This window comes from Molothrus ater, chromosome 7 (genome assembly GCF_012460135.2).
Source record: "Molothrus ater isolate BHLD 08-10-18 breed brown headed cowbird chromosome 7, BPBGC_Mater_1.1, whole genome shotgun sequence".
Classification (NCBI taxonomy): Eukaryota; Metazoa; Chordata; class Aves; order Passeriformes; family Icteridae; genus Molothrus; species Molothrus ater.
In genome coordinates, this window is record NC_050484.2 from 26,346,631 (window position 1) to 26,360,151 (window position 13,521).

Genomic DNA, 13,521 nt, shown 5'->3' on the forward strand with positions numbered 1-13,521 from the left:
TAGCTGGTTTTTAGGATTAAAATTGTCGTGTGAAGCAGTCCAGCCAGGTTGCTTTGCACAGGCTAGAAGAGGGAGGTTTCTGAGTGGTTTGTGCTCATTTTCCACTTGCCCGGACCTGGGCTGCGTGTCGGGCAAATCCGCTGGCAAATGTTAACACTGCCCAAGGGACTGAAAGTGAAGCTGGGGGCTGATGTGGCATGCGGTTGCCATGGTACTGGCCATAATCCTGCCGGAGTCAGATACCCTGATGATACGGCGAGTTTGAGCTTGCTCTGGAGTACAGCGCAGTGACCCTTCCCAACAGCATCTGGTTGTGTTTTAAACTTTTGATAAATTCCATAGCCAAAGAAATCAAAACAATTTAAATAACAAGCCCAGCCTGGCCAAAGTCCAAGTTCAGGCTGCTGCGTTTCTCATTGGTACTGCTGTTTAATGTAGAATGGAGCAAAAGCAAAGATATTCGGGGTGGGAGTGGGGCACTTTTTGGAGATTTTTTCTCCCCTCCTCGTAGCCTTAGTCCCAAAACAAGAGGATGAAACTAGATTCAACCTCCGGCGAGGCTGCTTATCGCGTTTAGGGAACAGTCTTTAATGAACGCGTTTCTCCCCCTGGATGTTTCTGGCGGGTAAAGCCGCCCGTGTGCGAGGATGTTCCGCGGAGCTCTGCTGCCTCCAGCCCTGCTGTGGCGGGGGCTTGAAAAAGTCGCGCAAACTCGCGGGGAAAAAGCAACCACCAAAGTTGGAGGAAAACCACCCCCAGCTCCATCCCCGCCTCTCCGCGATCGAATCTGCACAAGCCAAACTTGTGCTGTTTGGGGAGGGGGGCAGCTTTCCTCGAGAAGGGGGATTTGTGTGGGCTCGCTGCAGATGTGCTCCAGCTGAGCGCGGTGTGCGGGGGCTCCCGGCGCTCCCGAGCGGCGCGGCCGGGCTGGGTTGGCGGAGCGGATCCCACAGAAAGCCCCGCACCCAAAATGGTGCGGTTCGCTGAGGCGAGGGGGCGATCCGGGATGAAAGGGGCTGGGGGGTGGAGAGAGAAGATCCGGAGCGGTGCGCTGCTCCCGCGCCATAAGGGTGGGAAGGTTTAGATTTCCCTTTCTTTTTTTTTTCTTAAAGGGCGGGTGGAAGAGAAAACAGACCCTAGAGCCAGTTTTCCTCTTGTGTCAGGGCTTGAAAGCGCTCCAGCGTCCTCCTGCAGGCTGCTCAACTTCATCCCTCGTGTGTGTGCATGTGTGCGTATATCTATTATATACATAAAGTAGGTGTACGTGTGCGCGCCGTGTCCCGCCGGCGGCCCGGGCGGATGGGCAGCAGGAGCCCCTCACCTCTGCACGCCGCCCCCGGCCCTCCACAGCGCTCCCTGCCTCCCTCCCTCCCTCTCTCTCTCCCCGTCCTTCCCCGCCCGCCTCCGTGGAGCTGCTCCGCGGCTGCAGCCGGGAGAGCACCGCGCCGCCGGGATCCGCGGCAGCTTTTGGCGAGGAGCGGAGCGGAGCGGGGGAGAGGCACAAAAGGGAAGGACGGAGGGAAAGTCCCTCCCACGCCCCCCTCCCCCAAGTTTATGATGGGGGTCCGGAGGAGCAGCGCTGCTCCGCGGCAACCGCTCGTCTGCTGAAAACTTGCTGCTCCGCTTTTTGGGTAAAGTTGATGCTTATTGTGTCTTTTCATTGTGCTTTTTATTCTTTTTTCCCCCCCCTCCTCTTCTCCCGCTTTGGCTGGAGCTGCCCTGCGCCGGTGGGGGGTGTGTGTGAGGGTGGGTTCAGTTTGGTGAGGGGCTCTCCTCGCAGCGGGTGCCCAGGGGGGCCCGTCCCGTGTGTCCCCCCGACCTCGCAGGTGAGCGGGAAGGATGGGGCCGCGCGTGTGTCCGCTGTGTCCCCCCCTTTCCCCGCCAGACCCCTCCGGGACCGTGCCTCCACGGCCATTGTTTTTCCCGGGGGCTGCGGTGACAGTCCCAGCCCCGGGCTGCTGCCGGGACCGCCTTGCCCTGGCTCCCGGAGGACGGCAGAGCTCCCCAAAGCCAGAATTGAGTTTGTCTTTTTTTCAGAGGAAAAATGAAGTTGCCCCCTCGCCTCCTTGTCATCCCCCCATCCGGGAGGGGCAATCTTTCGACAAGTATATTTGCTGAGGAATTTAAAAAATTCCCTGCTGCAACTTGATCCCTGTGTGATGAGGAGCGGGTTGGAGAGACCCGGACTCCAATCCTATTAAGGACTTAGAGAGTTGAGAGTTTTTCCCCCGGACTCGGTGGCTTTAAAACAATCAGGGAGGAGGGGAGGGAGATGGGCTCATCTAGATGCCTTTTCTGCCTCAAGTGATTGCCATCATTTCCTGGGAAACCTGACTTTTCCAGCGCGGGGGCTTAGAGTGATTTATCAGTGGTCCTGCTGCCGGTTTTTCCGAGCTTTACGGGCTTATTTATTTATTTATTCATTTAGCTAACCTGCAGCCAGGGCTTCAGAACTTCCCGGGCCGGGGCTGCGGCTGAGCCGCGGGTGCGGTGCCCCCTGCGCGGGGCCGGGACCCGGCTCGGCCCCCGGTGCGTGGCCCGGGCGGCCAAATGTCCGGGCGTGGGGGTCATCGCCGGCCGGGCCAGTGAAACTTGTGTCTTCCCGTAGCTGCCCTCGCGTTTCATACTGCCCCAGGTGCTGGAAAACTTCGTGCTTACAGAAATTAGCATTTTGTTGGTGTATGGTGTTTATATTTTTACGGCCACAGATAAAGGTGCTAGTTGTAAAAGCTTGTCTACCCCCTACCAATCCCCTTCTGTTTTCTTTTTATTCTTTTTTTTTTTTCAACTGAGGCTCTTGGGATGTACAAAAATTTGAAAGTAAGCGTTACTAGCATGTGCATAAAACAGCGTTTAAACAAATACTGTATTGGCATGTGCTGTGGAGTTGGTGCCAAAAAAGTTAAGTAAATAAGCCATGAAATTCAAAATACACACAAGTGGAATAGACTGATTTGTTGTAAGACTTGCTGATTTTATCTGCTTGTTCTAGCTACCTTGCTTTAAGAAAAACTTTGGAGGTCTTTTTGGGGTTGGTTTTGTTTTGGTTTTTTTTTTAAGTTCTAAACCTAATAAAATTAACTTCATTAGAAAAGAAACTAAATTCACCTGGAAAAGAGGATTGTGCTAGATAATTAACTAATTGTTTATGCTGCTGAGATGTTTGAATTGTGTGATAATTGCTGCATACAGCAACTACAGTTGGTGAATTGGTTTGGTTCAGCTTTTCTGATGGGTGGATATGGTAATTTGTATTTTGGCTGTAACGTCAGGAAATGGTGACACCTGTCAAACTTTGAATTGCAATAAAAATGTATTGAATGTTATTGCAAAACTGACAACTTTTAACAAGCGAGTGAAATTCATTATGGCTTTTCCACTGTAAACAACTCCTGGAAATTTGTCATTTGATTGAAAGCATGACCTATCTGTAGCACTGCAAAGTGCCTGATTGACTGAAGATGAACTTGTTAATCTATAGGTATGCGTATATCCAACCTCTGGTGTGTGTTTGTGAAAGAGTTGATCTTTAAAGCAAGTTGAGGTAAGATTCACTTCATCTCGAATGTTGTTATTGCTTAAAGTATGTGACTTTGAAGTGCCCAGAAATGCAACTGCTGTTCTTCAAAGGAAAACAGATCTCGAGGACTGTTTCCAACTTCCTTTCAATGTCTTTCTTTTTTTTTTCTCCAGTGTGTCAAAGGGGATGTATACAGATGGACAAATTCTATTTGTGTTAGGTCATTCAATTAGAGAAAAATTAGAGCCATAGAAGAATTTGAACTAGATGCATATGTCAATATAAATCTAGCATAATTTCATTGAAGCTGCTCCAGGTTATACTTGGATAAAAGAGAATAGAACTTGACCTCAGACATCCAATACATAGCAGCTTGCATTCCCAAATGTCACACTGAAGTCACACTTAGAAAAGACAGCCTTCTGGCTTCTTATATATAATGAGCAGTGGTTTTGTCATTGTTTTGAAAACCAGTTTGAACTTCGATGTCAAAGAACCATTTTTGATTATGTTTTCTGTGATTCTAATGATCTTACAAGTTTATACCACAACTTCCCTTTCAGTGGCACAGTTGTATAGAAGCTGCACAGGCTCTGGGGCTGTGTGATCAGCCGTATACAGAAAGGGTTATGTGGTTGCTACGGTTTTGTCTGACTTGAAAATACATTTTTCATGATCCCGATACTTTATTTCTATTGAGAACGTTTGAATTTTTCAGTCCTCTGGACACATCTCTTTTTTAGTTTAAGGACAGGGTAGAGCATATGACCTAATAGCAGTTTCATTATTCTCATTCTCTGTTTGCAAGTTCAGAAGACACTTGGTTAACTGCCTGCCCCTGTTTTTGGTGGCCTACTGTAAGCCAGTTGTTTGCCCTGTAGTCTGAAAGGTACACAGATACTTCATGCTTTTGTACTCTGAGAAGTGCTCTGTTCATAGTGAAGTTTCCAGTGCAGATTAGTGAAGGCAGTGGATTCAGTAAGCAGTCACCAAAATCTGTATGTATTTGTGGAGCAAACACCTATCTATTGCCCCGCCACAAAGCCTCCACTTAATAATCTGGCCAAGGATTTCAAGGCAGTGAGTTTTTTCAAAGAAGCTACTTAGGAACATTAGATGTGACTATAGCATCAAACTAATTAGTTGCCACTCCATTTCTATGAAGCTTCTAGGGCTTTATAGAAATGCAATATTTGCACTTCTCACTTGCTGCTAAGGCATTGAGGTTAAGCGGTCTCTGCTTTTTGTCCGCTTTCTTGCTGATGGGAAAGATTCCAGGGCATTGTTCAAGAGCTGCACAACCCCCTTATGTACCTGGGTAAATGTTTTAAACAGTTGCACATTTGGACAACTTGCCACAAAACATTAAGTGGTATTTAGGGTTTGCTTCTGCTCTGTTGCCAGGACCCTTGTAAAGAAAACCAAAACAACTTGTAGGTATTTGGGAATTAATTAATGCAACACTAAATAAAATAACAGCAAAGAATGAATCCTCCTAGGAATGACAGCAAGAAGGCATTGTGTTAGAAAGGCAAATAATACATGTGTGCCTGTGCATATCTACATGTATGTACACACATTTGTGTGCATGCATGGAATATGTACAATTCATGACCTGTGTATACAGCAGATCCCATATATATGCATGTTCTAGAAACTAACTGGTGTTTGGTGTAAAAGGAATGAAAATTGCATCTTGTATGGCAATCTTGATAGTTGAAGAGGCAAAATTGCAGGTTTCCTTTGTGAACAAGTGAGTGGAATGGAAATAGTGGGTAATCAGGTCAAATTTTCTATAGACCAGCTCCAGTTGGGAGTGAATACATGTTTGATGTGTGTAGTCCAGGAGAGGCCACAGAACTTTTGTTCATTCGCTCTTGGCTACTGTAAAACCACAACCCATAACCTTTAACTTCTTATAAACAAAGTGAACCCAAATGCACTAAAGATGAAATGTGTTGCACAAAGGGAACAGGAAAATTGTCCTTTAATTCAGAAGGTCAAAGCTGTAAAAATTGTTTGGGATTTGTGAATATTCAGTACCACAGCAAAAAGAGGCCTCAGTGCCTGGAAGTGGACACCCAAATTAGAAAAAAATTGAAAATAGGCTCCCTTGGGCTCCTATTGTAATGAGTGGAAGCGTTTCTGATACTGTCATGGGCATGACTGCCCAAATACATTAGTCACTGGTGAATCTTTTCTTATCGTTTCACAGTTATTTGTGATTGGCTGTCACCTTTCTGCAATTATAAATATTCTAAGAGGAAACAATACAAATTAGAACTGTAGGTACCAGGATCTTTGTACTGGATGTATTTCTTTTTACTTTCTAAGTGTTCTTTTTCATATGAAAAGAGTCTTGCAGCTTTATCCTTATTCAAGTCTTTTCTTTTTGTATCTACTGGGGAGAAAACCATTAATTTTGAGGAATGGTGAGAGTAAGCCTTAAGCTGTCTTTGACATTTTACTTTAACTTGAATAGGTTAATTTTTTTTTTTTTTAAGAAAACAAGTTGGTGGGAAGTGTGTTTTAACTGTGAGCACCCGATTTCAACCATTAGCATAAGAAAAAAAGTTTTAGTGCATTTACTATTGTATTGAATGAAGAGTTCCAACAGTCAGGGAAAAGAAAGTAAAAGGCTGTAAAGAAATGATGGTCTATTCAGATTATTCAGCAGCCCAGAGCTCTGGTCATCTGCCTCTGAAATCTGTGATCGGGATATCACTTTTATCTTCCTGTGCCTTTCTCTCCTCTATTTCACATGTTCACTTTTGTCAAGGTTTATTGATCACGTTTTCTTCTCTGCAAATCTGTGGAAAATTTAATGAACCAAAAACAACTGAGAAATAAAAGGAACTTTTTATTCATTAGTCACTAGATTGAATTTTGTTCTATACTCACTAGCCTCTTGCCTCCCATGTGCCTCATTGTGTCACTCCTGCAGCAGTTACAGTATGTACAGTGGGGACGGCCACATTATTAATTCTCTTCCAGGGAAAAGTTTGTTTAAAGTTGTGAACTCATGGCAGCCCCAGCTCTGCTCCTTGGCTTTTCTCTGCCTTCCTGACATTTGGATTCTTGACTGTGGTGCTTCTGTCACTAAATACCTTTAAGTGTGTATTCGGCAGACCATTTACCTCTTCAGGAATTAAATGTATTTGCTGCCTAGCAATTAAATCCAAATTTAAATGATTGCAGATTAGTAGTAGTTATTTACAGTCCTGATTGTTTTGGTGCTGTGATCCTTGTTCATTACACATCTGCTTTGCCGTGGTGCTGCCCCAGAGCGCTTTGTGATGCAAATGCTTTTGTTAACTTACAAATAGTTTCAGTATCTAGATCATCTCAGGTGACATATTTAAGTCGCTTCTTTTTTCCCAGATGGACTTAAAAAAGCTGTAATTAAATGTGGCTTCCAGTATGATTAAGCTTTGCTAACATTTTCCATGGAACGATTTACTTGAACTCTGGCACTTTCTGAACTTGTCTCTGGAAGATTTTTCAATAAACGCCCCTTTTAACATTAATTTAATTTCATTTAGTGCAGCTTGTAAGTGTAGGGAAATGAGTTAAAGTGAAGCATATATCTGCCTGAGAGATTACTTGGATGTTTCTTGATTCTTAAGAACTTTACTGCTACCCCATGTTAAATGCAAAGTGTGAATCCCAGGGGAAGCAAAACGGTAAAGTTCTGTAGAACAGTCCCAAATACTCTCCCAATGAATAGTAGCATCAATCCTGATACTTTTAAAGGATGACCTAAAAGCCACAAAAAGGACTCTGGACTTGAGTTTGTAATTTCAGCTACAGTGATGGCACATCTGTTTTTCTGTGCATGGAGTGACTCTGTTCTGTAGGAGTAGACACTTGAAAGCTTCAACTGCCTGTAAATCTAGAGAGAGGACTTTGTGCCCAGCAGAATGAACCCTGCTGGAAAAATCTGGGGGGAGGAGGGGTGGGGGGAATAGTAATAAAACGTCTCCTATCCCCTGTGAAAAGTAGGATTTTAGTGGAGTTAACCCATTCACATGAAACTAATGAAATCTCTCCGGAGGAAGACAGACACCTTCTGTGGGATGCTGTGCCGCACAGGGGAAGCCGGTGTGGGTCCAGCCCCGCAGAGAGGAGCACCCTGTGGTCACAGTCCCTCACCCCTGCCATGAAAGTGGCAAATACCCCCAGCAGGGGACCAGCTGGTTCTTCCCACAATCTGCAGGGGATGGTTAGCTGCGCGGCTTAATTCCTACAGTGGCAGTGGGAAAACTTCCCGTGTTACAAATGCAATTCAGAGGAGTGGAGATTCTGTAACACTACAGTGCTGTGGCTTATATTCGTCACTAGGAGCTTTAAATATCCAGTCTCTGGAAGTTAAATCCTGTTTTGTTTAAATATATATTTGGTGATTGTAGTCTATTCAAGCAAGCAGATCTCCTGGAAGTTGTTTAGCGCTGTGTTAAGCAGTTTGATTCTGTCGCTAAAATTCATTGAAAACCCCTTGAAAACATCTCAGCATTTATTTTTTTCAGCTTGGAAAGTGACATTCCTAGTTAGAATCAGTGTATTGCTCCCCTCCATGCTGACCTGAGGAGCTCTATTAGAGCCCTTTTATCACACCGTCTTTAAAAGCAAGGTCTGTTGATTGCAGCGGTGTTAAAAGAGCATCAGTTCCCAACACCAAGATCGCTCCTTTTCACAGCAATGCTCAGCAATGCCCCTTTGTGCGGGGGACAATGCAATAAGTCAGACAGGACTTTCTGAGCCACCTCTATAAGGAACTGTAAGGGCTGCTGAAGTACACTTGTGTTAAGTTGAATTGATTGAAATTTAATGGCTGTTAGTAGCTATGAATGGTAATGATTTTCTAGAGTATCTTCACCATGCTTGACATTAATAACTGTAGAGTGTGTATGTGTGACGCTAGTATGTTATTCATTTTTAAAGATGCTTTCTCCCAGCCCTCTTTCCCATAATTTAGTTGCTTTGATGCTTCAGAAAAGAAAAAAATCTTTGTGCTTCGAAGAGCACGTACATCTTGTCAACATAATTTTGTGCTCAAGATTTTTATTTTTTCTAATTCTAACATAAATCAGACTACAATATAGTGAGAGTGATGAATTTGTTTTACATGCCATCAAGAATTATTGTTATGCAAATAAAAGCTTTACAGGTGCCATGATTTACTTAATAATTTCAAGTTCTAATATTTAAGCTCATTCATTATGTTTGAGTAAAAAAATAACAGAGCATGTTCATATTTTAAAACGTGAAATGTGAGATTTGTGTGCATTTGCTGTGTGTAGTTGCTGTGTAAGCACATTTGATGGCTAAGAAAGAATCAATCAGTGTTTGCATTCGGCATCCTATGCCTGTAGATGTTACAGAGACATTTCAAAGAGAATAATCAAATATTTGTATGTAAGGAGAGGAAGAGGGTGGTGAAATATCCTTCACAGATACAAAGAAACAGAAAACTGCCAAAGAAAACTTTTCTGGCCTTCAGAATTTGAGCAGGGCAGCACAGTTTTGCTAGGCAAAGTGGCCTTTATTTCATCCTGAGCTGTTTGCTCCCAGACCTGCCGCCTTTGCCGCACGGGGAGGATGCACTGAGGATCTGGTGAGAGCTGTAGGCATCCTGGGTCAAAGGTGAATGGGAATGTGATGGCAGCAGGGTTTGCAGGCTTTGATATAATTTTTAGTGTGCTTCCCAAAGGCTAAGGACAAGGGGGAGAAAGTTTGACACATAAATACATCTTGAATCTCTGAAGATAAGAATAGATTTTGATTTTATTTCTCAAAAATTGAGGTCACAGTGGCCTGATGACAGGTTGAAAGCCCATCACTCAATTTTTTTTCTCTTTCTTACTTTTTTTTTTTTTTCCAAATGAACAGACAGATTCTTATTTTTGATACATTGTACCCATTGAGTTAGTGACAGCATATTCAGGTTTTGAAGTTTGTGGCCCCAGGATCAAGGTTTAGCACCAGCATTCAGGCCTCCCTGCCCAAACAGTAGTGATTTTACTGATAATGCCGTTATAGAATCAAACCTCTTAAATTTGGTAACAGTGAATTAAAAGTGAATCTTTATAAAATGCAAGAGGGTCACGTGTTTCTGTGATTGCTACAGTTCATAGTTGTGGGAGTAGGCTCAAGAATTGCTCCTTGACCTCTTCAAGCCCAGGGGACCATTGGCCAGGGAGCAGAGTGGTACTTGGCTTTTAGTAATTTTGACAACTTCTCCTTTTGCTCTGTGTTCTTGAGGAACTTGGAGGAGAAACTCATTCGGATGAGCCATTCAAGCCGAGGATTTAGCTGGGTGTTAAAGGGCCATTTGGGAAGTGGCACACAGTGTATGTACCGTGATCAAGTTAATTATGTTGCTTTGGCAACCCCAGCTTTGGTATTTCCTGGCTAGGACTCATTGATGGAATCATATTCCAATATCTGGCGTCATCAACACTAAAATCTTCTACAAAGCCAGGTCAGTGTTGTAAAAAAGTTGCAGAAAAAAAGAGATGGAGGATTTTTCTGAGAGTGTTAACAATTCATTGTTTTACATGCTTTGTGTTGAAGTAAGTTTCTGTTTAGAATTTTTAAGTATAATTCCATTGTAGGAAATACAGTAGCAATATAATTGCTTTTCCAGGGGACTCCAAGTGATTGTTTTAGAATTCCTTTTGTGGAGAATTTCAGCATTTTGAGATTTTGATTCAATTCACAAAAAGTCAGATTTGGAAACCTTAAATTTCTTTGTAACTGCAGTAACTGGATTCTTAACTTTGCTCGCTGCTTCTGAGAGCTGTAAGGGAACAACAGGGCTGAGCACAGCACATGCGTTTTTGAACCACGGCCATGGCCAATTTTTTCATCATTGATTTATTGTGTGTGCTGTTGGAGTCTTTCTCCCATTTTCTGCAGAGAAAAGGGAATGAGGGGGGAAACATTGTGCATATTGGGGTTGCATTATCCCAGCAAAGCTTGCAGTTCTTTAGAGACCTTGCTGCAGCACTCTAAATCTCCACTTCCTATTTGAGAAAACGTTCCTACTTCTGCATATTACTCCAAGGCCTCTGGCAGGGGTTGGTAAAATTTAAACTGTGTGTTGGACTTCTTTTGAGAAATTCACTGATGCTGGAGGTGATTTCATCCCTCTGGGTCAAAGCACATGGGGGAAGTGGGCGGTGAAAGGCAGGTCTAGATCTGTGTCGAGAGGATGGGGATGAAACGGGGCAGTGCTGGAGGTTGCACCATTCTCCCAGGAGCGTGCAGGGTGAGGGGTCTTCCTCCTCTCCATTCCAGAGGGCATTTCCAAGGTGCAGATGGCAGGGGCATCTTTGCCAATGCATTTGTTTCCTTTAATTTCTTCTCAGGGTAGAGAGACACCTGAGAATCAGACTCCATCCAAGCTGTTGAAGGTGGCAGATGAGATGGGCTTTCTTGGTAGAGAGGAACTCGCTGCTTGTGAGTTGGTGTTGCTCTCTGCTGCCCACTTTGGGCTGGCCCATTTCTGGTCACTGTGGGTTTCTCTGCACCAGGTAGTGGCTTTCCAGGGAGACACTGCCTCAGTTTAGGCTGGAAACTTTTAGTGCATTGGGTGCAGTCAGGTGATTAAATGCTCTAGCTGTCAGGCAGGAGGAAGGGGACACAGAACAACTTGGGACCCCTAACCTTGGTCATTTTGGTGTCTTCCTCCTTTGCTGTTGAAGATGCAACTTTCAGCCTTCTGCCATCACCCCACTCCCTCCTCCTGTTACTGCACGTGGAATAACTAGTGCATTCATGGGGTTTACCAGAATCAGATCTCCAGTGAAGTGTCGAACCCTCCAGTGGAAGTGAAGAAGGCAACCACTCAGGATGTCTTCTTCAAAGTGACTTCTCCGTCTTTCCTCAGTCACTCTCTTCTGCTGGCGTGGTGCAGCCCAGGGGCTGCTGCTTGGGACTGGCAGGCTGTTAGCCCTGCTCTAATGAAGGGGGAGTAGTTGGGGGATTTTATCTGGTTTATTTTTTTCCTCTCTTGCCATGTGTTGTTGGGTTGCTAGGATGAGGTCTGTGGTCCTGGTGTGCTTTCCGCATGTGCTAAACCACTCGTCCCACGAACCTCCCATGCAGGCTGGACGGGGAGTCCTTGGTGCAGCAGTTCAAACAGAGTGCAGAGCTGCAGGTGCTCTTTTGCTGGCTGAGTGCTTCAAATGTCACACCTATCCTCGGCTTAACATCTGTGCTCTTTCAACATCTCATGTGAGCTAATGCAGTTTAGGCATCACCCATTTCTCTCTCTCTCCCTGGAGGTTACAGATTTCCAGACACCCTTGAGATGGAGTTTTAAGGTCATCAGTGGCATTTTTAGGTCACAGAACTGCAGGACCTTGTCTTCTTGCTGACTAATCAAATGACTAATTAGTTCATATATCGCTGCTGTTATCTTTCTCTCTAGCTTTGGTTCAGCTCTGCAGGATGAAGCCTGCTAGGAGATGACATCTGAGAATTACTTGATTGGAAACTTAGAGGCAGATATGGTCAAGGGAATCCATATAAGCAATCACTGGTGCCTGAGTTAGTCTCTGTACCTCAGTTCATCCATGCGTATTAATGCATCTGTCAAAGCACAGTATTTAAAAACAGCCTTGCTCTAAGCCTTTCCATGATTATGGCAGTGAATACTCAAAATACGCAGCACTCTTAATTCCATTGTAATTTGAGTAATATGCACAAGACTGTACTTTAACAGATGTAGCTGTATACATATATTTTAATTTATTTTAATTATCTATGAGCAGTTTTACATCTGGGCACTTTATCCTGCACCCTCTTAAATGCTCACAAATAGGGACTTGGGCAGTGCAAGCCTTTGTGCGTATCACAGCCGCATTAACCCACTTTATTTCACACTTTTCTCAGGTGTTGATGGCATCTGGTTGTGACAGATGCTTTCTGGTAAAGCCTTCAGATCAACATGCCTTTGGAGACATCAGTGCTCTGTGTTGGTACTTGCAGACTGCTGTATCCAAATACTCTTCTTTAATTGTCTTATTAAGTAGAGAATTAAGCTGTGTGCTTTGACTGTTTTGGTGCCAGTGATTCTTATTGCAGGCTTTGGCACGGCACCACGTTGTGTTTTAAAGAGACAGCATCCCTTTAATGATGTGGGAATTGAGTTGGAGGATAAAAATCCGCTGAGAAAATGGCTGACTGAAAGTACAGTACGTAAAATCTGATTTTATGTTCTACCCCTCAGACTATTAGGTGGGGGGTTTAGTTCAAATGCTTGCAATGATTTAAGAAATAAAAAGCAGAAATTCTCCCTGCTGCCAGACCACAGGCTCCTCAGCGCCAGACTTGCAGACGAATGTCACATGTTGCTGTATGTTTTGAAAGCATACCATGTGTTATTCTTTAGCTGTCTCAGTCTTCCCCCCCAGCTATATCATCTTCCCCCTAGCCAATCTCACAGAAAAACTTCTAATGAAAAAACTTTCCTTTCCCCCCGTCCAGCATAGACCCCAGGATCTGTGCCCCTGTACCTGTCAGTCCACGTGAAGGTCTCTGCCCACAAACTTGCAGAAGTGATTTTAACTTGACTTCATGTAACTCTGCCTCTTATGCTTTAAATCAGACACTTTTGACACTGATATTGCAGCTTATGTTGTGCGTTAGGATCAAGAGCTCACAAATGACTAAACATATGGTTAAAACTTTTTTTTCATGAAATATAATATGTTTCAGTTTAACTCAGCTGTGGGTCTAGATAACAAACCTCCACAGTTTGCCATTAGAATAATTGCATTTCCAGAAACAATTTTTTACTCCTTCTTTTCTACTGTCTTGGATTAATGTTTCCTCCAGCTAATGACAGGACTGGACATGCAGACTGGATTAGAGCATAGTGTGAGTACTATGAGCTGAACATGCTGGCATCTCACTTTATTGCCTACAAGGTTAAGCGGTTTACTGTGAGGTCGCAAGAAGTAAACTGAAAGCAAAAAGGCAAATTAATCCAGATC

The 13,521-nt window shown here is 44.0% G+C and overlaps 1 protein-coding gene across 1 annotated transcript in view; it reads left to right on the top strand.

Annotated features, from left to right (window-relative positions):
- The first annotated feature begins 1,593 nt into the window (after positions 1-1,593).
- GLI2 (GLI family zinc finger 2) overlaps positions 1,594-13,521 on the top strand; it is a 187,534-nt gene continuing 175,606 nt past the window's right edge. Inside the window, exon 1 of the mRNA XM_036387227.2 lies at positions 1,594-1,631. The gene's annotated coding sequence lies outside the window, so the exon portion shown is untranslated. The remainder of the gene's footprint in view (positions 1,632-13,521) is intronic.